Genomic DNA, 25565 nt, shown 5'->3' with positions numbered 1-25565 from the left:
ACAGTAGTAACGTCATGATACACTACATGCCAGTGTGACTGCACATAACCTGGGATAGTACCTTTGTATGTAACACATTCACATCTATAAGAGTGTTGTACTGGTCATATATACTCAAGTGTCCCAGACATGAGACTCACACCCCTTGCTACTGTACTGACAGCACACAGACGCATGTTATGTACATGGCATTACATACAGCTATTACAGATGTCATTATCCTGCTATGTTATCAGACTGGGATGTGAGCACAGGTTACCGTGGCTGAGCCATGCTTAGCAGGTGTCAGCATTGCTGCAATATAACAGCTAAGCAGATTTGAACACTGGTAAGTGAAGCCTAGATGGCGTAAGCACCCAAACATTTAACCATAGCTTAACATTGCTTAGCGTCACGCAAACCCACACAAATGCACTTAAAGCTGCTCAAAACTGCTTTAATCACTCTGTATCCAACAGACCTTATTCTGCCCAGTAACAAAATAAACAGGCCTTGCAGGTCTTGAACCCAGAACCCTGTACACTATAGTCACAACAGTTAATTACTATGCCATGACAGCTCTTAAGACAGCTGTTGTTTTTCCAATACATCTGTCAGTAGACATATTGAATAATATTGAACAATTGCTGTGACTTCTACAATTGTATAGTACATGTTAGTGATATTACTGTTGCATCACATATGTTGTTATATCTAAATATACACATATGAGATACAGACGATGTGATACATTTGAGAAGGTATACACAACAATAATGTTTACACATGACAAGGATATGGATATATACATATATATATATATATATATATATATATATATATATATATATATATATATATATGTGTGTGTGTGTAGATATATGTTGACATGTACATACACATATATATTCATATGTATGTATTTATACACATCTGTATAGTGCATCATATATATGTGTATAAATACATATGTATGTATTTATACACATCTGTATAGTGCATCATATATATGGCCATTTATAGATCTCTCTGTATATATATATATATATATATATATATGTATATACATATATATATATATATATATATCTGTATGCACATCATAAATGTACAGATATACCTATTTATGTTGATATATATGTAGATATCTATAACTATATGTGCATATATATATATATCAATATATCTGTATATGTGTAGACATATATAGATGTGTATATGTATATGTGTATATATATATATATATATATATATATATATATATATATATATATATATATGTATGTATAAAGGTTCATAGGTAGGTACTAGGCTATCTTCCCAAAGGCATTTATAAGCCTAGCCAGAATGTGTTGGCTTTCATCGCCCCCTTAGATTAGTTCCCTGTGCCTCTGTCCAGCAGAGCCATTGAAGTGATCCCTGGGATAAACTTTCTGTTTCCCATCCACTCGTCAAGGCTTCTCTTGAAGAGGGTTAGCAAGGAGCTCTGCCTAATGTAGATTGGAATCTTGTTCCAGAGCATGGGATGTCTCTGGGACAGGAATCTATCACTCCTGCATGTCCTATTTATTGTTGTGGTGAGGTTTAGATCCCTGGAGTGTGTGGCACGAGGGGATATGGTTTTCTTTAGGTGGAGCATGTCCATCAATTCTGGGTTGGACATGGCCTTGTATGTCAGGCAGAGATCACCTCTGAGTAGGTGGTATGCAACCGAGTACAGCTGGAGATTCTTCAGTCTAGCTGCATAGGGCATCTGCTTGAGGCCAGTAATCCTCTTAGTGAGGTACTTCTGTGGTCTTTCCAGTTGTTGCAGGTGTCTTGTAAAGTACATCCCAAATGGGGCATTGTACTCTATGATGGGTCTGATGAGTGATGCATAGAGGGGCCCAATGACCTCTTTCGATCTGGATGCAAACCATTTTGTGATTAGGTGGGCCATATAGAAGGATTTTATAACCACTTTGGCAATGTGATTATCAAAGTAGAGGTTACTATCTACTTGGGTCCCCAGGTCCCTTATTACGTCATCCGTATTTAGGGGGCTACCACCTATGTGGTAGTTTGTGGGTACTTTGTTTTTTCCAAAGGGGATGACTATGCACTTTTTGGCATTTAGCTTGAGGCCATGGTTTTGACACCAGGTATCTGTCCAGTGAGACCCTTTTGGAGGATGTCTGTGTCAGCCAGAGAGTCAATTATAGGCCCTAGTTTGCAGCCATGTGCAAACTTGGTCAGCCATAGTCCTCCTATGCTTGCCTGTAACTCTCAGAAGTATATGCCGAACACTAGGGGTCCTAGGACTGAGCCCTGGGGAACGCCACTTGTAACTGCTTTAGAGTCAGACCTAGCTCCCGCAACTCTTACCATGTGGGTTCTGTCCGTGAGCCAGCCAGCCATCTCGTGATGTAGGGGTTTATGTTCAGGCTGGTGAGCTTGTCTATAATACCTGAGTGGTGAATGGTGTCGAAGGCCTTTGCAAGGTCTAGGTAGGCTGTGTGGACCACCTTTCCCTTGTCTATAGCCTTGGTAACTGTCTCAAAGAAGTCCACCAGATTCAGGAGGCATAATCTGCCCTTAACAAAGCCGAACTGTGTAGGGTCCAGTGTTTGGAGGTTTCCAATGTCTCTGTTAATAGAGATCTATGATGATGCACTCCACAGCTTTGCAGACCAAGCTAGTCAGGCTTATAGGGCGATAGTTCCCGAGGTCTGTTGTGGCTCCACCTTTGTGGAGTGGAATAACTGTTGCTATGCACCACTCTGCGGGCATGCAGGCTGTGGAGAGGCTGAGTTTAAACAGTGTGTTTAGGTGAGGGGTTAGTTATGTGTTTGTATATGTATATACATATATATATATATATAAATACATATATATATATATATATGTATGTAGATATGTATATGTCTATATATCTGTATATATATATATATATATATATATATATATATATATATATATATATATATATAGATAGATATATATACATATATGTTTACCATATGTCCAGAATATGGAGTGGAGTCCTACCTCAACACTGGTAGTCTCAACCTATTAGTGCAAGTGGATGTCATTTATGTATTGCAGGTATATATGTAGACTGTTGCTACTATAACAGGGGTCGTCTTAACAGACATGTTGTGTGTGGGAGGTCACATCTGCTATTGATATGTACGCCATTGGTTACTGACAAACATCCTAAGGACATCATAGTACATTACTGATCCTGTGGACTGCAGCAGAGATATGACCAATATATCTGGACAGTCTTGCACTCTCTGGTCAGTCCAGAGGTATACACAGATCCCCTTAGTGCGAGAAATGTGGACCAAGCCTGACAATGTGAATGTTAACAGCCATGTACATGGGTATATCACATAAATACTGGACTACATATGCTCACACAGTTTATGTATTCACACACTCCTGCCTGTCCTGACACATAATAACTGGTGGTGCAGAGGTCACATGGCCACATACTACCCAGTAGTTAGTGACATACATCTGTACAGCATACCACTGCTTTGTCAGAAATACACAACAGTTATGGTGGCCCGGCAGCAGTACTTCTTGCAAATATCTGGACATAACATCACACTTGGTAATTACACTAAGCTGCTAGGCATGTAACAAAGCACTGTGCAAACTACAGGCAGACTGCACAACACTGGCCTACATTTCATATGGGGGAATTCACATGTACCTGCAAATATAGCAGGCTCTACACGCATGTCACAGCACAGAGTAACAGACACCTGTCTGAAAGTGCATACCCACAACCAATGTGAACACAGCCACAGCCACATATGGTACGCAAGCTTAATATTACACTATATGGCCTGTCTGATCAACACCATCCTCATATGTGCCACTCACACACTAACCCTACATATACTGGGTCACGACACAGTATGGTCCAATGCCTGTCTGTGGTATGGGATACATGTGTGTTTGGCCCTACAAACATGTGAGTCAATAGGGTACCATACACTGGAGCAGCATGTAACATCAGATAGAACATGACCAGGAACAATGACATCTACCACAGTCTGTACACAGGTCAAGGTACGTATTCGCAATACACATACTGTCAACAATCACCATAAGTTCACAGACCCCACTACTGTGCACACAACCACAGAATGCCCAGAGTATGTCCTCAGAAATAACCCCTACTATACATAACATGTCTAGCAGTCTGATATCTGATTGGCTTGTTATCAGGCATGATGTCAATAAATAATGGTGTATAGAACATATGCATCTCTTACTGCATGACATATGCACAAAAGTTGACAGACTTGTGGCTGGAGCCACAAACACTGGGCCAATATTGTCATGTTGCTGTGATACCCTCATACATTTACTGTTGTAACAGGGTTTGTTGTGACATATGTCCTACGAGGGATATGAAGTCAGTAACTCTCATGGCTGTCACCATGTACTGACTGCAATCCTCTGACTATGTTTCTGCAGTTCTAAGATAGGTGATCTGTGAGTAACACAAGAAAGATTAGACTCCAAACACTGGCCAGTCTGCATATAACCCTACAGGTGGGAGTATCCTCAAACACATAACACTGTCAAGACAGGTATTAAATCATGTAGAACAGCCATATCCACACAAACCCAGTTAAACTAACATTACTCCAAATGCAGAAGAGCAACACTTACATTCTGTAGTCATGTCTGGAACATCCCCCTCCTGTTTGTTGGCCTGTCTCCACAGTGTATGTTGTTAGAGGTATATCCCACTACCATCTGTGATGCTGTTTGCCAAACACTGACATGAGGTCCTGTTCACAGTGAATGAAAAGGGCCAACACCCATATGATGTTTCTAGGTATAGGAGTGCAATTAGCTATGGGAATGTTACCACAGCTGTTTCACATGCAATCAGCTAGTGGGGGACTGCAATTTGTGCAAAGGCCATCAGCTGATCATGAGCATCACTTACAAAACACAAGCTGCTGCCTAAGCAAACCAGGTGTACTTCTCCACATCCACAAGGGAGAGAGTGAGAGAGACAGACAGAGACAAAGTAAGACAGGGAGGGGGGTAAAACCTAAGCATGTTTGTGTCACACACTTACCAGTGTGGGGTTTCAACCCCCTGCCTATGTATTGCTATCACATGTCTATGCATGTTGGGGAGCTTTCCAAAGGTATATATTTTTTTCCATAATAAATCTTTATTGTTATATTATTTTCAAACACAAGTAAGATCAAAAATAACATATATTCACAAATCAAACATTAACTAATATCACTAATAACCACACTCTATATACAATATTTACAAGAATGCTTCCATGTAATACATTTAAATATAAAAAAGCATAAGAGTAAATGCAAGTAATAGACAGTTGATTACTAAATTCTCTCCACACACATAAATCATTATTAATATTTCCAAGTTGAAAATACTATGCTAGTATAATATTAAAAATCTGTTCCCAAATTTTTGGATTATTAACATTTTTATTGTGTGGGTTTAATAGTAATTTATGAGCCAATATATGTTTTGTTGCTAGAACTCTAACGTTCTGCCATGAAGTTTTAGATGGGTCTAACCAATTTGAAGCTATATAAAGCTTCATTAATAGAAAAATATTAATATGTATAATAATTTGTGATTTAGGGATCTCTTTGGGGGGAATATGCAGAATCATAAATTTCCATGATAACGTTGTACTTTGGTAACCCACCTTCTGAAGTTGACTCTTAAGGGAATTCCAAAGTTTGAAAATACATTTACAACTCCAGAACATATGAAGAAGATCAGCTGGTTGATTCTTACAATATGGACAAGTTGGTGAATTTTTGGGATTAAATTTATGCAGGGTAAGGCGTGTATAATATGCATTGTTCCAAATCATCAACTGGGTATATATTAATTTTGAAGAGAAGTAGATTTGATGGTCAAGTCAATTGCTTTTAACATATTACTTCTATCTGTCAGTAAAATTTTCTCTTCCCAGTAGTTTGATAACAAAATTTTATCATGAAATTGAAATTCTTTAATTAATTGATTTGCTGTCGTGATATATTTAAGGTCCTGTTGGAGAGCTTGCCACAACAAAGAGCATCTATTAATAGCCTCTTCTTCCGGTTTAAAACTTTTAAAATAGCTTATAGTGAGTTCTCTAATTTGTCTCAGAATAACCAGATACTTTTTAGGTAAGTTAAGTTCTTGTCTTATTTGGTTGGCCGAACTGTCAAGATGTTTATATATATCAATCAAAGTTAGATTAACTATCAATGGAAACTTGTTGAGATCAATTAGTTGATTATTCAATTTTAAATTAGGATTCCTATGAACGGGTTGAAAAACCATCATATGTTGAACCAAATCTAATGAATGAAATAAGTTATGTAAAGAAAATATGTTTGTTTTTATGTGTTCAATAATCCCATAGAATTTCAACGTATCCTTACCTAAAAAAAGTATTGCTTTAGGATTGATATTTAACTTTAGAATATATTTATAATTCAGAACTACCCAAAGTGGTGTTCACTTAGTATTATTTATATCATAATTGGCAATTCTTAAAATTCTATTAGAATTTACAATTAAATAATACATTTCAAAATTAGGTAATTCCAGTCCTCCTCTATTTTTTGGGGTCATTAATTTATCATAAGATATCCTGGTTTTCTTTGGTCCCCAAATGAATTTAGCCAATTCTTTATGAATCTTTTTAAAAAACGTCTTCGAATGTAATAAATTGGCTGACCTAAAATTATACAATAATCGTGGTAATATGTTCATTTTGATAATTGAAACTTTTGCTAACATTGGCAGTCGTAAATTTTTCCATCTCCCAAAATCCGAAATTATTTGTTCCCAGATTGCTTTAATATTATTATTGTAAAAGTCTTTATTATCTGTAGAGAACTCAATACCTAGATATTTAATATTTTCTTTAAATGATACCTGTCCCACTAAGGGCAATAACGAAAAGGGTTTAGGTGTCTTTAAAGGGAAGATATTGTTTTTTTCAAGTTAATTTTATAATTAGAGACTTTTGAGAACTCATTAACAGCCTTCAATAATTTTTCAGTATCTGATAATGGAGATGCACAATAAATGCTAAGATCGTCAGCAAAAGCTGCCATTAATATTTTAGTTCTATAAATTATTGGGACATTATGATAAACATTTTGTTTAATATATAACAACAATGGTTCAAGATAGATATTAAATAATAAAGGGGACAAAGGGCAACCCTGGTGTGTTCCATTCTTAATCTGTATTCTTTTAGAGAAGTTTTTAATATACAATGTAGTATAGGGATTACTATATAATATTTGTAACATTTGGACAAACTCATGTGATATATTAAAATACGATAAAAGATCAAACAAGAAATTTGTATCAACCCTATCAAAGGCTTTCTGGGCATCAATTATAAGGGCATATCCAAAGGTATATTTGATGGTGAGTGACATCAGCAACAGTGATAAAGGAGGGATAAGGTAAGTGTAATACATGTGCCTGTCCACAAAAGCAGGTGTCAAGGATGACACAGTCACACTCTCTCAGGGACTCGTGCACATTAACATAGTTAGCAGGGTCAGGATTAGACTTTCTAACTAGCTAGTTTGCCACAATACAGTAATACGCAGGTATCACATGCACCACTGGGGTTATCAGGATGATATATGGGCAAAGGGTATATGATGGTGTCTGACATCAGAAGGCATGCTTCAGTAGGCCAATAGGGGTGTAGTGAGTGCAAATGGCATCCAAATCATTATACTCCACACACACAGACACAGGCTGCCAGTACTGACATGCATGGGTGCATTGCTTCACAGGTGTGTAGTGGTTGACTGTGCCAGAAGGCTGTACAAGGCTAGTTAAAGGGTATACCTTGGCATCAGACCACATGAAAATGGTCTGCAGTGTGGCTCAGGGGTGTAGTGCCTGGATTGGCCCACACAGGTGGATATTGTATTCACCATCCAGTCATCTGGGTTACTATTGTGGGTGGCCAGTGCTGTGCAATGCTTGCCATGTATGTGTTCTATAGTCCATAACATGGACGGTGTCTGGGATGTGCACATGTCCCAGATGCATGTTCTGTGACATGTGGAAGTGTACCTGGGGTGTCTGGGGCATGTTGTGTAGACAGATTGTTATCATCAGATGTGCCATTCCTTGCCAGATGTGGTGAGAACTGGCAATGGACACCAGTTTGACCCTACACCTACATTGACAGCATGATGCAGGTATTCCCTGGTGTTAGTGACATCTGTCCATACAGGGCATGTGTATAAAGCATGTTATGTCCTTTGTGGGTTACATTTGCTGGCACTAAAGTTGTTGCAGGTGTCCAGTGGGGAACATAGTGAAGGAGCACTGTATGCAATTATGTGCCTATTGTAGTGATGGGACAAGGTGCCATGCCCTCTGTAGTCCGCTGCAATCACACCATGGTTACTATCTGTGGGCAATATTCAGGGAACTACTAACATAGCAGTTGTTGCCTAGCCAAGTGTGTTTGTGCATGAGACATGGGTTGAGAGTGTTCTCTGGGTAATACAAGGGTTGCCCAAATTGTTCACCAGGGCTTCATGTCACATGTAGGGATATGGATTGTCAATGTCAGCCTCTCTGCTGTGTGACATCTGTTATCCTTGTAAGGTGGACATTGTGACATATAATAGGTCCACCATATAAGAAATTTGCAAAACCCACTCCATAATGAGTCCAGTTGCTAAACACTCACAACCACCTCCACACAGGATATGAATGATAAACACACACATGCACACCAAGTCTCACAGTTGCCATGTATGGGATTGGAACTCCTACCTGACTAGTACATCACACTACAGCATTACGCAGTTAGAGTACGCACCACGGAGATTACTGGGCTACTCCTTCCCCAAAGGAGTATTTCAAACTGAATAACATCAGCACGCTTGCCAAAGAAGGGCAATAAAGGTTGTAGTGACTGTGAATGGCCTCAGTAGCATTGCTCCCTACACAGGTAAACAAACACACACAAACATCCACACTTGCCATGTCTGGGAATAGAACTCCTATATAACTAGTGTATCACACTACAGCATTACACAGTTATAGGACGCACCATGGAGATTACTGGGCTACTCATTCCCCAAAGGTGTATTTCAAAGTGAATGACATCAGCAACCTTGCCATGGGAAATGGAAAGTGTAGTTCATAGGTTCATAGGGTCATACATTGATACTAGGCTATCAGCCATAGGGCCTATGCATGCCTAGACATGACAATTCCTTGGTATGACTTCTCACAATATTTACTTCCCTGCACCGCTGTCTATCAGGACAGCTGACATTATCCCCGGGGTAAATTTCCTATCTCCTATCCAATCGTCCAGGTTCCTTTTGAAGAGGGCCAAAGAGACACTCTGCTTGACATGTATGGGTAGTCTATTCCAGAGTTTGGGGAGTCTCTGGGTCAGGAATAACATCCCTCCTGCATGTATTGTTCATTGTGATGACAGAATTTGGATCCCTGGAGCATGTGGCTGTGAGGGTTGGAATTCTCTAAGTGTAGCATGTCCAACAGCTGTGGGGTCAACATGGCATGGTATGTTAAGCAGAGATCGCCTCTGAGAACACAATAAATGACAGAATATAGCTGGATGATTTTCAGATGGTCAGCATAGGGCATCTGCTTTAGGCCTGTGGTCATTTCATGAGGTATGTCTGCAGCCTGTCTACTTGTTGCAGATGTCTTGTGAGGTACATATGAAATGGGCCATTGTAGTCTGTACTGGGTCTACTGAGAGATGACTACAATGAGACAGTGGCCTCCTTTTCCTGGATGTAAAGCCCTTAGTGGGAGGTGCACCACATAGGTTGGTTTCCTGACTGTTGTGATGTGGTTATCAAAGGTGAGACCACTGTCGACCTGTGTCCCTAAGTCTGTTATCACACTTTAGGTGTTTAGTGTACTGCCACCTATGTGGTACTTCACAGGTACATGTCCTTTCCCATTGGGGATAACTATATATTTCTTGGCATTGATCTTGAGGCCATGGCTCAGGCACCATGCACGTCTTTCTGTAAGTCCCTTCTGTAGAATATCCACATCATGTGGTTATTTAATATTGGCTCCCAGTGTGCAGCCATCTGTGACCTTTGTTTGCCGGTGTCCCTTACTGTTGGACTGCACTTCAGAGCAATAGATGCCAAACAAGGGTGGAGCCAGGATTGAACCCTAATGTACTCCAACTGTCAGTTGTCTGGGGCTCGGGTTGGTGTCACCTACATTTACAGTGTGGGTTCTGTCAGTACAGCATTTGGCAGCCCATCGGGTGACATTGGGTTTAATGGCCAGCTTGATACATTTATCTATGATTCCAGACTGGAGGATGGTGCCAAAGGGTTTGGTGAGGTCCAGATAGGCTGTGTAAACCACCTTACCCTTGTCTGCAGCTCTGGAGATGGATTAATAGTTGTCATTTAGGTTGAGGTGACATTATCGGCCCTTTACAAACCCAACCTGGTTAGGGTCCAATGTTTGCAGGTTGCCAATGCCTTTGTTTTAGTTTCCATGATAAGACATTCCATGGCCTTGCAGATCAGGCATGTCATACTGCTGGGGCTGTAGTTTCCAGGATCCAAGGTGGATCCCTTCTTTGTGGACTGGGATAATTGTAGCTGTGCACCACACAGTGGGCACAAAGCCTGAGGTGTGGCTATGATTAGACATGGCATGTAGGAGAGATGCCAGTTCAGTTTGTAGATCATGTAGTACACAGCCCGGGATGTTGACTGGTGCCATGGCTGCTGTTGTCATAGCTCTGTAGAGTGTGGTTTTTACCTATGTGGCCATTATTACCGCAATATGGCAATCTATCCATGTTGAGATGGGCCCTTTGGGGGTTGGGAGGGGGGGTGCAATTGGCACTGAATCAATCTGCAAGAAAATTGGCAATATCCCTGGGAGCAGTATATTTAATACTACCCTGTTGTAGCTCACAGCAGTTCTGAGCATTGCCATTTAGATTTCTCACATTGCTATGGAACGGCTTGCAGTTGTCTTTGGCATCTTTGGCTATATTATGCTCGCAACTAGCTTTGGTAGATAGTATGAGGGATCTCTGCCTCTAGCTGGCAACAGAGTATTTTGCATCCTGGAAATTCCCCCATTTCTGCAACAGTTTCCTCCTTCTGTTGTACAGTATGTTTATGGCAGGGGGCCACCACATTGGCTTCCTTTTCTTGGTGGGGAGCGTCTTGGTTCAATATTGGATGGCACAATTCATGCACAAGTGGATGTGCTCATACAGTGCCTTCATGTATGATTCAGCAGTCATTCTTTCAGTTCCTGTCTGCATGAGTGTCACGACATTAGTCACGTCTGACGTGTAGCATGACATTGGCTTTGGAGATGTGTGTTACGGAGATTTCCTTACTGGGGTGTGGGGGAGGGATGTTGATGTTAAGGGTTATTAGCTCATGGGCAGACCTGACCACCGATGAAGTGACCATAGGTGTGGACCATTGATTTCCCATGTGGGTAATGACCAGGTCTAGGATATTTGAGCCCCTGGTAGGGCTATGGGTTGATCCAGGGCATTGGGAATTATGACTAGCAAGAGCCATTGGGCACACATGTTGGTACACATGTAGTTTTCCCAGTTAATATCAGGGTAGTGTAATTCCTCCAGTATTAGGGTGTTTGCTTGTATCATAATATTTCACAGTATGTTTCAAAAGCTGTAGTGGGTATCATGGGGCATGGTGGGGGATCTGTAGCAAGCTATACAATTTGGAATGCAGTCTAACCTACTTTTAGTTGCACCGGGGGTATTTTAGACACATTCTATTGGGCAAGTAGCCTTGAGGTGTTAATATCCCTGGTGAATATGGACACTCATCCACCTTTATTGTTTTGGTCCTGGTTTGGTGGCCAACAGGTGTGGTGAGAGCTGTACCTGGTATTGTAGGGGTGCTCTCTGGAGGGTTGGATCAGGTCTGTTACTGCACAGTTATCAATGTTCTCCATTTGTAGGTGTGCGTAGTGACTGTGAATGGCCAAAAACATTGTTCCCTATACACACACAACCAAACACACACAAAGTTTCATAGTAGCCATGTCTGGGAAGAGAACTCCTACCTAACGAATACATCACACTACAGCATTACATAGTTGTAGGATGCACCACAGAGATTACTGGGCTACTCCTTTCCCATCCCAAAGGTGTATTTCAAAGTGAATGACATCAACAGGCTTGCCAAAGAAAGGCAATGGAGGTTGTAGTGACTGTGAATGGCCTCAAAAGCATTGCTCCCTACACAGACAAACAAACACACACACAAACATCCACACTTGCTATGTCTGGGAATAGAGCTCCTACCCAACTAGTTTATCATGCTACAGCATTATGCAGTTATAGGATGCACTATGGAGATTACTGGGCTACTCCTTCCTCAAAGGTGTATTTCAAAGTGAATGACATCAGCAGGCTTGCCAAAGATGGGCAATGGAGGTTGTATTGACATTTGCACATCATGTGGTTTTAGCCAATTGGATGTGTGCTGGATGGGACAGACCTCAGGACAGGAGGCTCTTTGGCACTGTCACTCTCTTACACACATCTATGTATGTGTATTTTTGGCCTATTATAGTGTGTTGTCCTTGGATATATGTGTGTATTCCTATCCAATGTGTGTGCAAAGCATGACTGGTGTGTACTGAGGAGTGTATGCACTAACATCTGTGACTGTCAGACATATATGGTCCACTGTTGTTGCCAGGCATGTGTGATCATGCCCAGTATGACCTTTCAGTATTTTGTTATCTGACATTCTGTAAGTGTGGAAGTATGCCCAGTATGACCTTCTGTATTGAATGTGTGAATCCATTCCAGGTAGATTGTACTCCAGTGCAGACTTTTGTGTTCTACACCTACAGCTAGCAAACTGTTTCTGCAGAATATCTGTAGATGGGTTGATAATATGGGGTCAAAATGGGGAAAGGATAGTTGGTTACTGTAGGTAATTGTGTCTGTGCTGCTTCTGCTACATGGTCCTGGTGTTAGCAGAGATATTCAGACATATTTACTGTTAGACACTGTGATATTTTATGTCATTTACTGTCAGGTATACATATTTGCTTGCAGTGATGTCCTGGGGAACACATGGTGAATGCAGCTATGTTCAGTATTGTGGTCAGCAGCCTACATACTCTTGCACAATCATGCCATTCTGAAGGGGAAGCTGCAGACACTTGCTGCTAGGTCTGCGTAAATGGTTCAGCACCTTGGTACAGTGGTGGCAGAGGATCCCATGCTTGTACATTCATCGATGTGACAGTATGGCCATATCCTGCTGTGGCCATACCTCACAGCTGTACAGATTCACACAGGTTACCCAGAGGCAGGGGTCATAATTCTAGACATTACCCCTTCACATTGTGGTTTACAAGCAGGTCTGTAGCCACTTATCCTTGGGTTTGCAGCCAGGGATAGTATGTGCACACAGCAGAGTTTCGGACTTCACACACTCCATGCCGCCCATGATCCCACACCGCCCCCTCTATTATTCTATCCTCTTCCATACATTATGCAAACATTATCTGATATGTTCCCTATAGTTATCACCTCAACCCAGCAGTAATTTGGTGTTGGTCCACAGTTCATGCAGTAGGACATGGTGGACATGTTACTGTGATCTGTCCACATGGACTTACATTTGGGTTCTGTGGACTGTGTTATGTTGTTATTTTGGAGTCCATGACATAACATACATTGGCAGTATAGGTAAGACACAGGCCTTTGGCAGAGGACTGTAGACCATTTGGTAATGATGCAGGCCAGCTGTAGCAGGCTGTTGCATTCTGTCACTCCTACAGTCCCACACTGCAATACACTATATTCCCCGGGGTTGACAGGGTAGATGTGCAAGGTGCTCATGCCAATACTTTCTGTCATTATTGATGCAGTGGTGTGGATGCTGCAGGGTGCTGCTTACAGCTAGGGATATACCTGCATGGGACACCTGTTCTGCATGCTGCATTCTTTCGCTATTGCCATACACAGGTGGGGGACATATTGAACTCATTCCCAACAGTAGGGATAAGACCGGAGAAGTACCTGCGGATGGTGGTGGGGTGAGCCGGATGCATGTGTGCTATGGACACTACTTGCATCTGACTCACAGATATGCATGGGGCATTCCACTTATGCTGGCTTGTGCAGGGACATCAGCTATTTCTCAATACTTCATTCCTATGACCTTTGTGGTCTTCCAGTGTTTGGCCAGATGACATCGGTATTCCCTACTACAAGCCCAAATAATGTGCTGCAAACCTGTATGTACAATTCCAAGGGCGTGTCCATTTGACAGTTACATATTATACACTGTCTGTCTGGGGTACTTCCCCCTGTGTACTGCTTGTACATCTGGGCTGACATTCATGCCCTGTCCATCTTTCAGATGGTGACACATATTACTTCCAAACATTTACTATGGCTTACTGCTGGAATGTGTTTTGCTGGGAAGCATTCTATTTGGCATTGCAGTTGTGAGAACTTGGCCCTGTCATCGGCAGTACTGGGCAATGGCCACCAGGACAAACCTCACCATGCATACATACTGACCACTCTCACATAATATACGACACACACCAACCTAACACACACAGACCTGCATATTGTACACATGCTACAATCTATCCTGCTACCTTGGCCAGCTCAGGTAATCTGTGCTCCACTGTTAATATGCCTACACATACATGTCGCTACATTTCTACATAGAATTGAGGGGGGCACACCTGACTGTTACTACATTTCTACATAGGATTGGGGGGCACACCTGACTGTAACTACATTTCTACAGGATGGGGGGGCAGACCTGACTGTTACTACATTTCTACATAGGATTGAGGGGGCACACCTGACTGTTACTATGTTTCTACATAGGATTGGGGGGGCACATCTGACTGTTACTACATTTTGACATAGGATTGTGGGGGGCACACCTGACTGTTACTATATTTCTACAAAGGATTGAGGGGGGCACACCTGACTGTTACTACATTTCTACATAGGATTGTGGGGGCACACCTGACACTTGTACACATTTGCTATGACTGTACTGATATTTCAGGTACTCCATTTCATTCTGTATTCTAACCTATCATGCTGACTAGAGGCATATCAGTGTACTACAGGTCTTAGGTTTGATTGACCTACATTTCAGTTTCTGACTTCTTACCCTTCAGAACTAAAATCCCATTGCCTGACCTGTTGTAGTCTGTCTGTGTAGGTCTGGGGGGGGGATGTTCTCCACAGTCATCAATCAGAGGCCTTAAAACAGCCTTTGTTTGTGTTTATCTACACCTGTCCTGCTGGCTGAGACTGTTGTTGGGTATGTGAGCCTCCATGATTGGCATGTGTGTGTCCTATGGACATACATGTGGCCCAGCACATTTCCTGCAGTGAGTTTCGTTACCTTGACTAGTACTGGCTACTATGGTGACACCAGTATTTGTTACAAATCCCATGCTGCCACTATAGGTGTCTACTTCTGCTGGAATCCCATTCAGCCACCCGATTCCCATGCATGCTCACATCCATACCATAGGTACAAGTAACAACACATACTACTCCATTTGGCAATTGGTAGGAAGAGTGACTTACCTTGTGGCTGTGCCAGTACTGAGGATGGTGCTGGAGGGCTGACTATGTCAGATGCACATAGTACATTCCCTATACATGGTTAAGCACAGGTAGTGTCATGTTTGGCATCCCTTTTACTGTATGTGCGAGTCAGAGAGAGGTGTCATTCCCTGGGTCCCTACCGTGCCAGTGTATGTGCTATGCGTTGCCTCTTTGCCAAGGCCTGGACATACTGGGCACGCCTCCTTCTGCCTACTGGGGCAAGCTCAGGTTGTTCCTCCTCTGAGTCACTCTGTGCCTGTGCAGGCCTTGGCAATGGTGGGGGGGCTGTGTGGCCCTGCCCCATGCTGTTCCTGCTGCAGCTGTTTCCACAGGATCATATTGTGTAGCATGGCACATATGATGAAAGTTTGAATACATGTAGCTGGTGAGTACTGCAAAGCTCCACTGGATGTGCCCAGGCACCGGAACCGTGACTTGAGCATCCCAAACATACACTCTATTATGATTCTGGTCTGTGCATGTGCCTCATTATGGAGTTCTTGTTTGGGTGTGTGTGCATTTCTGATGGGTGTGATTAGCCATGGCTCCAGTGCATAACCAGCATCCCCCACTAGGTGACCGTAAGGGATGTCCCCATTGGAAAATCTCTGGTACAGCTGTGTCAGATGCCAGATGTGGGAGTTGTGATAGCTTCCAGGGCAGCCAGCACACACATTCATTATAATGCCCTGGGCATCGCACATGACCTGGCAGTTGATGGAGGGGAAGCCCTTGCGGTTGATGTAGACCCTACTCTGCTCACTGGGTGGTGCTTTGATGCATATGTGCATGGAGTTTATAGCACCCACTACCTCAGGGTATTCTGCTATTTTGTGGAAGAGACACATATTGCTGACCAATACCTCATGGGTGTTGGGGAAATATAAGTGCTCACCGGCATGTGCTGACATGGCATCCAGGAACTGGTGGAGTACCCTGGATGCTGATGCCTGTGAGATCCCCATGATATCCTCAGTTGGGCTTTGGAAGGTACCTGTGGCTAGTATTCATAGGCCTACACATACCTTGGTATCCACTGGGATGGGTCCCCCTCTGTTGGTTGTGTGTGTGAGGTGTGGCCGACACAGCTCAACAATTTGCTGTAGGAGGTCCCTGTCCACCCTCTAGCGCTCCACTATCTCCAGCTCATGTAGCTCCTGGTAGGTTACCCTGGGTCTGTACACTCTTCTCCTTCTCCTCACTGTGGGTTGGTCAACAGCATTCTCATCCTCATCACCCTCAGCCTCTTCCACATGTTGCTTTATGACAGCTGCTGCAGCCCCTATCACTTTGTTGCTTTTGTTTGGTAAAATTTCCCTGCTTGTGTACACCGGTGGTGTAGAGTATGTGGGAAGAAACAGAGGGTAAGGTGTTTCCATAGTTTAGTGGTGTGCTGGGCTGGGCTAGTCTGGTGTCTGTGTAATTGGCTGATTCTGATACATTTCACCTGCCAGCTATGCTAGTTCTCCTTGATTACCTTCCTACTGCTGTTTTCCCTTCCCATTGCCTTCCTGTTTAAGGCCAGGGGCACGCCGCACAAACACAGTGCTCAGATGTGTTCCTGGTTTACTTTTTTTTTCCCCTTTAAAACCTGGTGCGCGGTGTGCACATCCGCTTAGGCAATGTAAAGAGTGCTAGGCAGCCTCAGACACACCCCTTTGCTTTGCTCTGCTAAGCTAAGGGCAAATCCGAGCCACAGGGCTCCAGCAACCTTATAGTATGCCTGACACACACCCCTATGATGTCAGCTGACTCTTAGGCTTGCACCATGGTATTCCTGCACTTACACAGTTTGGTGCTGGCTAACAATGAGGGGAAATCTGGGATTCAGTATCATTCCCCTCATTTGCATAGGATTGCCTGTTAATGCATAGTTACAAGTCCCACACTGAGCCTTCCCCCTTAGCAACCACTATTCACTGGCCATGTTGTCTTCTGCCTGCCATTGATTATAATGATAAAATAGTGATTTTGGATACAATGCTTATTTCAGGGTTTTTTTTATTTTATTTTCAGCCTGATTCCATTTGCGCACCACTGCCCTATGCTTAAACAGCTGAAATCAACTAAAAAACAATAAAAGTTATTTTTTTATTTTGGCAACTATTTTCCATGTCAATGGCCATATATTTGGCCATTGGCATGCTTTACACATAATATACACCCTTTATTCGGAGCTATCATGGCTCCGTTTTGTAGTTTGCAGAAATGTACTCGGTTATTAACTGAGTACATTTCTGCACACTACATTAGTCCTGCACGGCCGGCTGACAGCTTCTTGGATCACAAATTCACCTCATTTGCATGGTTGTCACCTGAAAATAGGGTAATTTGCATACAGGAGCTGTGTCCGTGCAGGAATAGTGCTGGAGCGTTCGTGTGGGTCCCTGCAGCTTATTCCTTGATTGCACGGCGGTCATATTGCCTCCAGCAGCTCCTGCACTATTCCTGCACACCGTGCAGTGCTTGCTGACTCTGGGGGAATATCTTTAGCCCAAAGTATCTTCTATCCATGTGGCATTATTGTTATGTTCAACAGGGTGTTATAAATGCTTCTTCAAAATTTATTAATTTCTTCTTTTTTTAGGTGGTGTTTCTGTTGATTTTGATTTGATTCCCAATTGTCTGTAAATCCTTTTTGGCTCATCAATCAATTGAATATTTTGTATTTTTCATTTATATTTGTCTGAATACCTTCTAGACTTTTCTGCCTGTGCTGATATTTTTATTTTGTTATTGGAAATAGTGTATGATAAATCCTGATCTGTTTTAATACTGTGAGTTGCTTTTATCATATCTGTCTGTAAAAAATTTGATAATATGTTTCCATTTTTGTATTCTTCTAACAGTGATACTTCTAGTCTTACTTGCTTTATACATTTTTTTTCTATATGATGCTTCCTTGGTGCATTCTACTTAATGTCTTTCCTTTTCTTTGTCACTGCCTTTTTAGAAACACTTTATCTTTTATTAGTTTAGCTCCACAGTAGTCTTCTTCTTCTTTCGGCTTTTCACAGTTAGGGGTTGCCACAGTGGATCACCTTGTCTGCTCATGATTGGCAGTGGAATTTTATGGTGTTGAGTTGCTAGCCCGGCGCCCAACCTTCCACAGAAGGCACAGTTTAGCTGCACAGTAGTTTATTCTATTTATTTGTATTATATCACCGAAAATTCTCTTAACACTGCTAACTATTGTGTTCATTTATTTTACCAGTCTTATTCACTTTATCTATTTCTTTCATCGATCTTAGAATGTCTATCTCTATTAAATCAAGCGGCTCTTCCCATAGAGCATTCTCTTCTGAACTGAGAGCATCCTATTTGATCTCTGCTTCCTGCTGTTATCCTTGCTGTGCAGTTCTAACAAGATTTTCATGAGTCTCCTATAGAAGGTTCTAGAACATCACCCAGTGGCATGTGTTCTGCAGATGTGTCTTGCTCTATCTGCTGCTCCTCCATCTAAGGACTTATTGGCTCACCATGTGATATTGCCTTTGGCAGAGTTGCCACTGTTTCCTACTCTTTCCCTTGATGTACAATATTAACCGTGTTCGCACATGAGTCTCCTACAGAAGGCTCAAGCACATTATGGTGTGGCATATAGTTTTCAAATACATCCTGCTCTTTCTGCTGTTCCTCCATATAGGGAGTCATTGACTCATCATGTTGTAATAATGCCTGAGCCTTCTACACTAAATTCTAAACTTAACAGAGGGTCTGTCACTTCTATTTCTGTTTTCTTCTGTTTTTCATTTACATCCCATGTTTTTCATCACATTTTTACTGTGAAATTTACCATATCTTGGTGTCTTTGACTGTATTTCTCTTCAAATACCTTTGGAGCTGTATTTTTCAGAATTATTTGTTTGACTTTCTTTTCTGCGCAGATATTGCACCGTATCAGATCTCTTTTTCTTTCCCATGTCCATGTTTTTTTTTGCTTGTTTGTTTGTTTGTTTTGTTTGTTTATAAATTTGATAACCTTGATTTTTTTTTATTTGGCTTATCTTCTCATATTTGGCTTATCTTGTCATAGTCCAATGTTTCTTCATTAGGGAATATCTTACTCTGGTCTGTTACATTGAGAATTTTAAGTTATAATCTATAGGTTTTAATAGCAATTCATTTTCAAGTATTTTATTCTAATTTCTTTCTTACTTTTGCTATGTGTCCTGTGTATGCAAATTCTGGGTTTTTGTGCAATAGTAACAATACATCATCCCTTTCTCATCACCTGCTCTCTACTCTATTGTCTCTTTGCCTCTTGCTTGATCAATCTTTTTTTTTTTTTGCCTGGTGGAGTTCTTCTTCCTTGTACTGCAGGAGGCCATCCTCAGCATGAACCTGGCCTAGCCCTGTACAGAAATGCTTTCATGTTCTCTATTACCTTTTTTGCAGTCCTGGCACCAGCATATGCACACAGAGTAGACACTTTGTTATCCTGGAATCTGTGCACCCAGTTTTTTTTTTTTTTTTTAACTTGGCTTTCTCCATGATATATAAAATATATAGTAATGCTACTGTCTTTAAAAAATTCTCTTTAACATCATCTCTCCATCCAGTGGCTATGCTCTTGTGATAGTTTTTGTGATAGTTCCTCACAACCTATAACCTGATTTTCTCCCTCCTTCCACTTTTCCAACCTTCCTACCACCATCCTTCCACCTACCACTTTATCATCCATCCATAAATGATAATCTACATCCACATGTACTGTCTGTAGACAGACATATGTATAGTTGCTTTTCTTGGACTTCTATATCTGTTTTTCTTGCATCTTTTTTAATTGTTGGTACTGACTGATGTCACGTGATGAGAACTTCATCATTATTAATAATGCTTTGTTGTTCATGCTTCTCACCCTTATAGGTGCCTTTATACTACAGAGATTAGAATTGCTACCTCAGAGTGTTTTGCTCTCTGGTTTGTTTCTAACTGGAGTGCCCTTCATGTAGTATTTACATGCCCTGCTTGTGTCCGCATGAGGTTTTGCTGGGGTCTGTGATTTTCTTTCCCATCAGAAAGACAGTTGAATGAGTGGTATTACAAACTGTCCAAAGATGCATGTGCTGTGTGTCTATGAATGTGAATACAGCTTGCAGTAGAATAGAATTCTGTCCAGGATTTGCTTCATGCCATATAGGTATGACCCCCTAGCAACTCAGAACAGGATACAAAGGTAGTAAAAATGAATGACTAAGTGAATTAAATAAATAATATAGCACCTAATTTACAGCAATCCTGATAGTTGTGCCACTCAAAAATTAACAAATGAATTAATGAATATAACACCTTATTCAAAGCAATAAAGATAGCTATGCACTTAAAAAATCTTTTTCTGAATTTCTTTATCCACCCACCTTTTTTATTCCTTGTTTTATCACCCTTTATTTTTTGCAAAGCTATAAGTTTATATTGTAGGCAGTTTCTAAACCCAATCTCTTTGAAGTGTTGTTTTTAATGCACCACAGCATTACCGGCTAGCATGGACTCAATGTCTGCTTTTGCCTGTTTTACTTAAGGATATTTTATTTTCTATGATCATTTTTTAATGCCAGAATCAATTTTGTTTTATACTCTGAGCTTTTGAGTTTAAAGATTTCCTTGGTTGTGCAACAATAATTCGTAATACCCATGCTCATCGGTATCAGACACTGAGCTCATCATTCACTTTTCCTCACACAATAGGTATCTTATTTAAATCTTATTTAATTGTGTCAAAACTGAACTGCTTCTGTTGTTGACTCAGTATACACCTTATTACTAAACCAGCTAACCTTCAGATCAAACCCACAACTTCACAACAGCTTCACCCACCCCATCACACCCCACCCCTATGTGAGGCAGCAGAGCAATTCAAAATGGATTCCTAACCTTTCCATGCTATTTAATCACAAGGGCCAACTGTTTTTTTTTTAATACCTTTATTGAATTATCACTTGTGACATAGCCACATTTTCATTTATATAAAAGTAATCAAACTTTATTAACAAATTAAAATTAACAAACATGCCTCAAATATATTGCTATATATCATATAGCCTAAGCAACATTACATAATTTATTCAATTCCTGCCCCTTTTTTAAACAAGAAACCTCTTTATTAAACCATCACTTACAACATAATCAATCATACATTTATATTGTAAGGCAGCTCTCCTCAGTATCTCTAACTAGCATTGCTGCCCTTAATGATCCTGAGTTCACTAGTCCTCGAGTTAATTTGTTCAGTAACCATGGAAGGAAAGAACAAAAACTAGACTGTGAAACAGTGTTTATATCACGCTATCAAAAGATAAAAATAGCGAATGCTATTTCATCGAACCTAAATTATCTAAACCACAAAATATCAAACATTCAGAACAGCGAATTTTTCCCATGGAAAAAATTTGCTATTCTGAAACACATACACACAACACAAGCACACCAAAAAAACAGCAATCCACACACATACACTTAAAATCCTACATCTAACCCTACACTAAACTGTACATACACTACTATCTATCTACTTACCTTAACCCAAACCCTAATCCTAAGGTCCATCACTATCACACACTCACCTAACCCACGCCCTAACCCTAACTCAATTAACCCGTCCCTAACCCTAAAGTCTGTCACTATCGCACACTCACCTGACCTGCACCCTAACCCTAACGTCCACACAATCTCACACTTACCTGAACCCGACCCGTAACTTTCCACCACAGCTCTGAAAATAGCGAAGCCACAGAAACAGTCAACCGAATTCTTTCCCTAGGAAAAAATTTGGTGTTCTGCAGCTTTGGTATTTTTAACGTTAGCTGAAAAGGGGTCGATATTAGAACATTCAAAGTTTTAAAACTTCGATGTTCTAATATAGACCCGTGAAACAGGTACATATTATAGTAGAGTTGATATCCTGTGGTCTTTCTTGGCCCTGTCTCTTGCTATATTCATATTTATTCTCAGACTCCTCCCTGCCTTTTTCCCAAAGTGATGATGGGAAAAATGTTTGTGCCAACCTATGCCCAACTGGAGTAAGAAAGAAGTCACAAAAAGCTGTAATCTTGAAGGACAAAGTATTATCTCATGACCAGCATGAACTACAGAGTGAACTGGCACCACACCTGTGTGCCCTATTCAAGCACAGCCTCACCTCAGGCTTTGTCCCCACCGAATGGCGCACTGCTACAGTCATCCCTCTCCACAAAGGAGGAGTGACTACAGACCCTGGGAACTACAGCCCCATTAGCCTGATGAGTCTGATATGCAAAGCTACTGAACACATCATCATGGACATAATAAAAAAGGATATAGGGAATCTCCAAACTCTGGATCCCACACAGTTTGGTTTTGTGAAGGGTAGATCATGCCTGCTCAACCTAGTTGACTTCTTTGAGTCAGTCACCAGAGCTGTGGATGAAGGCAAAGTGATTCATACAGCTTACCTTGATCTGGCCAAAGCCTTTGATACCATTCCCCAATCGGGAATCATAGAAAAACTCACTAAGCTAGGCATCAACCCCTATATCACTAGGTGGGTTGCAAACTAGCTCACAGATAGAACCCACAGTGTGAAAGTAGCTGACTCCAAGTCAGACTGCCGACCAGTCACGAGTGGAGTCCCACAGGGTTCGTTCCTGGGTCCTCTCCTGTTTGCACTTCTCTGAAGTCCAGGCCAACACAAAGGGACTCTGGCTGAAAAAGTTCACAGACGATTGCAAGTTGGGAGCTATTATTAACTCCCCAAGTGATGTTGACATCCTACAGAAAGGCTTCACTGAGACCAAAGACTGGAGTCAGAACCATGGCCTTAAGCTCAATGCCAAAAAATGTGTCGTCATCCCCTTTGGGAAAAACTTGGTTCCCATGAATTACCACATCGATGGTAGTCCACTGAATGCAGAAAGTGTTAGAAGAGATCTGGGAACACAGGCTGACAGCAACCTCTCTTTTGACCACCACATTGCCACTGTGGTCAGAAAGTCCTTCTATGTGGCATATCTCATTACTAAGGGTTTTGCATCCAGGAAGAAAGAGGTTATTGTCTACCTCTACTTTTCCCTCATTAGGCCAATCATTGAGTACAATGCCCAATTTGGCATGTAACTCACTAGACACCTGCAACAACTGGAGAGGCCACAAAAGTACCTCACAAAGATGATCCTAGGCCTGAAACAGTTGTCTTATATGACAGACTCAAAAAACTCAAATTATTCTGCCTCATATTGCCTACTTAGAGGCGATCTCTGCTTGACTTTTCTGACCCAGCTCAGTTAGAAATGCTACACCTAAAGAAATCATAATCCCTCCACACCACATGCTCCATTGACATCAGCCTCATTACCACAATCAACAGAACATGCTGGAGGGACAGGTTCATGACCCAGAGACTGCCCATGCTATGACATAGACTTCCTATACATGTCAAACAGAGAACCTCACTGGCCCTCTTCAAGAGAAATCTTGACGAGTGAATGGAAAATAGAAAATTCACCCTGGGGATCACTCCAGTGGCTCTACTCAACAGAGGCACTGGGAACTAATGTCGGGTGGCACAATGCCAGGGTAATCCTATGGGCTAGGCTTGTAAAATTTCCAGGGCCATTAGCCTAGTACACACCTATGAACCTATGAAATAATTTTATTTTGCACTGGTAACAACGATTCAAGGTGATTATAATCACTTAGTAAAACATATCTTAACCTAATGAATAACAGCAGAACATTTATGTAGCCCATCTGTCAGATGATCCATCAGTCACAGTTTTCTTTGACAATTAATTTAAATTCAGATGCAAATGTATTAATGTACTTAATAAAATCTAAGTATAGTACAATGAGATAAATAAACCACAGTGATAAGGAAGGCATTCTATGTTGCTCATCTCATAAGTAAGGGCATCACATTCAGAGCTAGGGATGTTATAACTCCCCTGTACTCATCCCTCATCAGACCACTAATAGAGTACAATCCTCCATTTTGCATGTACCTCACCAAACATCTGAAGCAGCTGGAGAGATGTCAGAGGTTTCTCAAGAAAATTCAGGGCCTTCAACACATGACCTACATGGACAGACTGAAGGCCCTGTCACTGTACTCTGTAACTTATAGGCTGCTGAGAGGTGACTTGTGCATGGCCTACAGAGCAGTCTCAGATCCTGCCCTAATGGAAATGCTGCACAAAAGTCAAATGGGACAAGATTCACTCACTCTATGGATCTTAACCTAGCCTGCGATATTAATAGAACATGCTGGAGAGGCAGATATGTCTCCCAGAGATTGTCACTCCCAATTCACGTAAAACAGAGCTCCTCAATGACCCTATTTAATCGTAACTTAGACAACTGGATGGGAGACCATAAATTTACCCTGGGGGTGTCACCTATGTCCCTCTTGGATAAGGACAGTCGGTGCTGATCATAGACTACACTGCAAATATACACCATACTACTTGGTCAGTAAGGGAACAGAGGTATAACATGGCTAGGTTTATAAAGGCCCTAGGGTCAGTAGACTAGTAACCTCCTATGAACCTATGAACTTATAAAAACAATGTAAACTTTGCAGATTAAAACACTAGTTAGGGCAGAAAATAATTATAACTCAGCATATTAATTAAAATAAATTAGTTTAAGCAAGTGTGTTTATATGGTCTTTTTTATGCAGGACAAATTGGAAGAAGCTATGGCTATTGTAGACTCTAAAAGAAAAGTGCCTGATGGACAAAGGACTGAAAAGTTAATTTCCCAAAATCCTCCCTGAAAACAACCAACAACCCCAAAGTGGATAAGCAGAAACATGGGCTGAGCAATAGAGAACTATCAGACTTTTTTATTAAGAAAGACCCAAGCCATGTAAGTGCAGAAGCAGCACAGCTAGATGCAGCACTAGGTGATCTAGGAAGTTGCCTAGGGTACATGTTGGCTGGGGGGCCCC

The sequence above is a fragment of the Protopterus annectens genome, chromosome 3.part1, assembly GCF_019279795.1.
Source record: "Protopterus annectens isolate FY-2018-M chromosome 3.part1, PAN1.0, whole genome shotgun sequence".
Classification (NCBI taxonomy): domain Eukaryota; kingdom Metazoa; phylum Chordata; order Ceratodontiformes; family Protopteridae; genus Protopterus; species Protopterus annectens.
Note: the sequence above shows the minus strand (reverse complement) of the source record.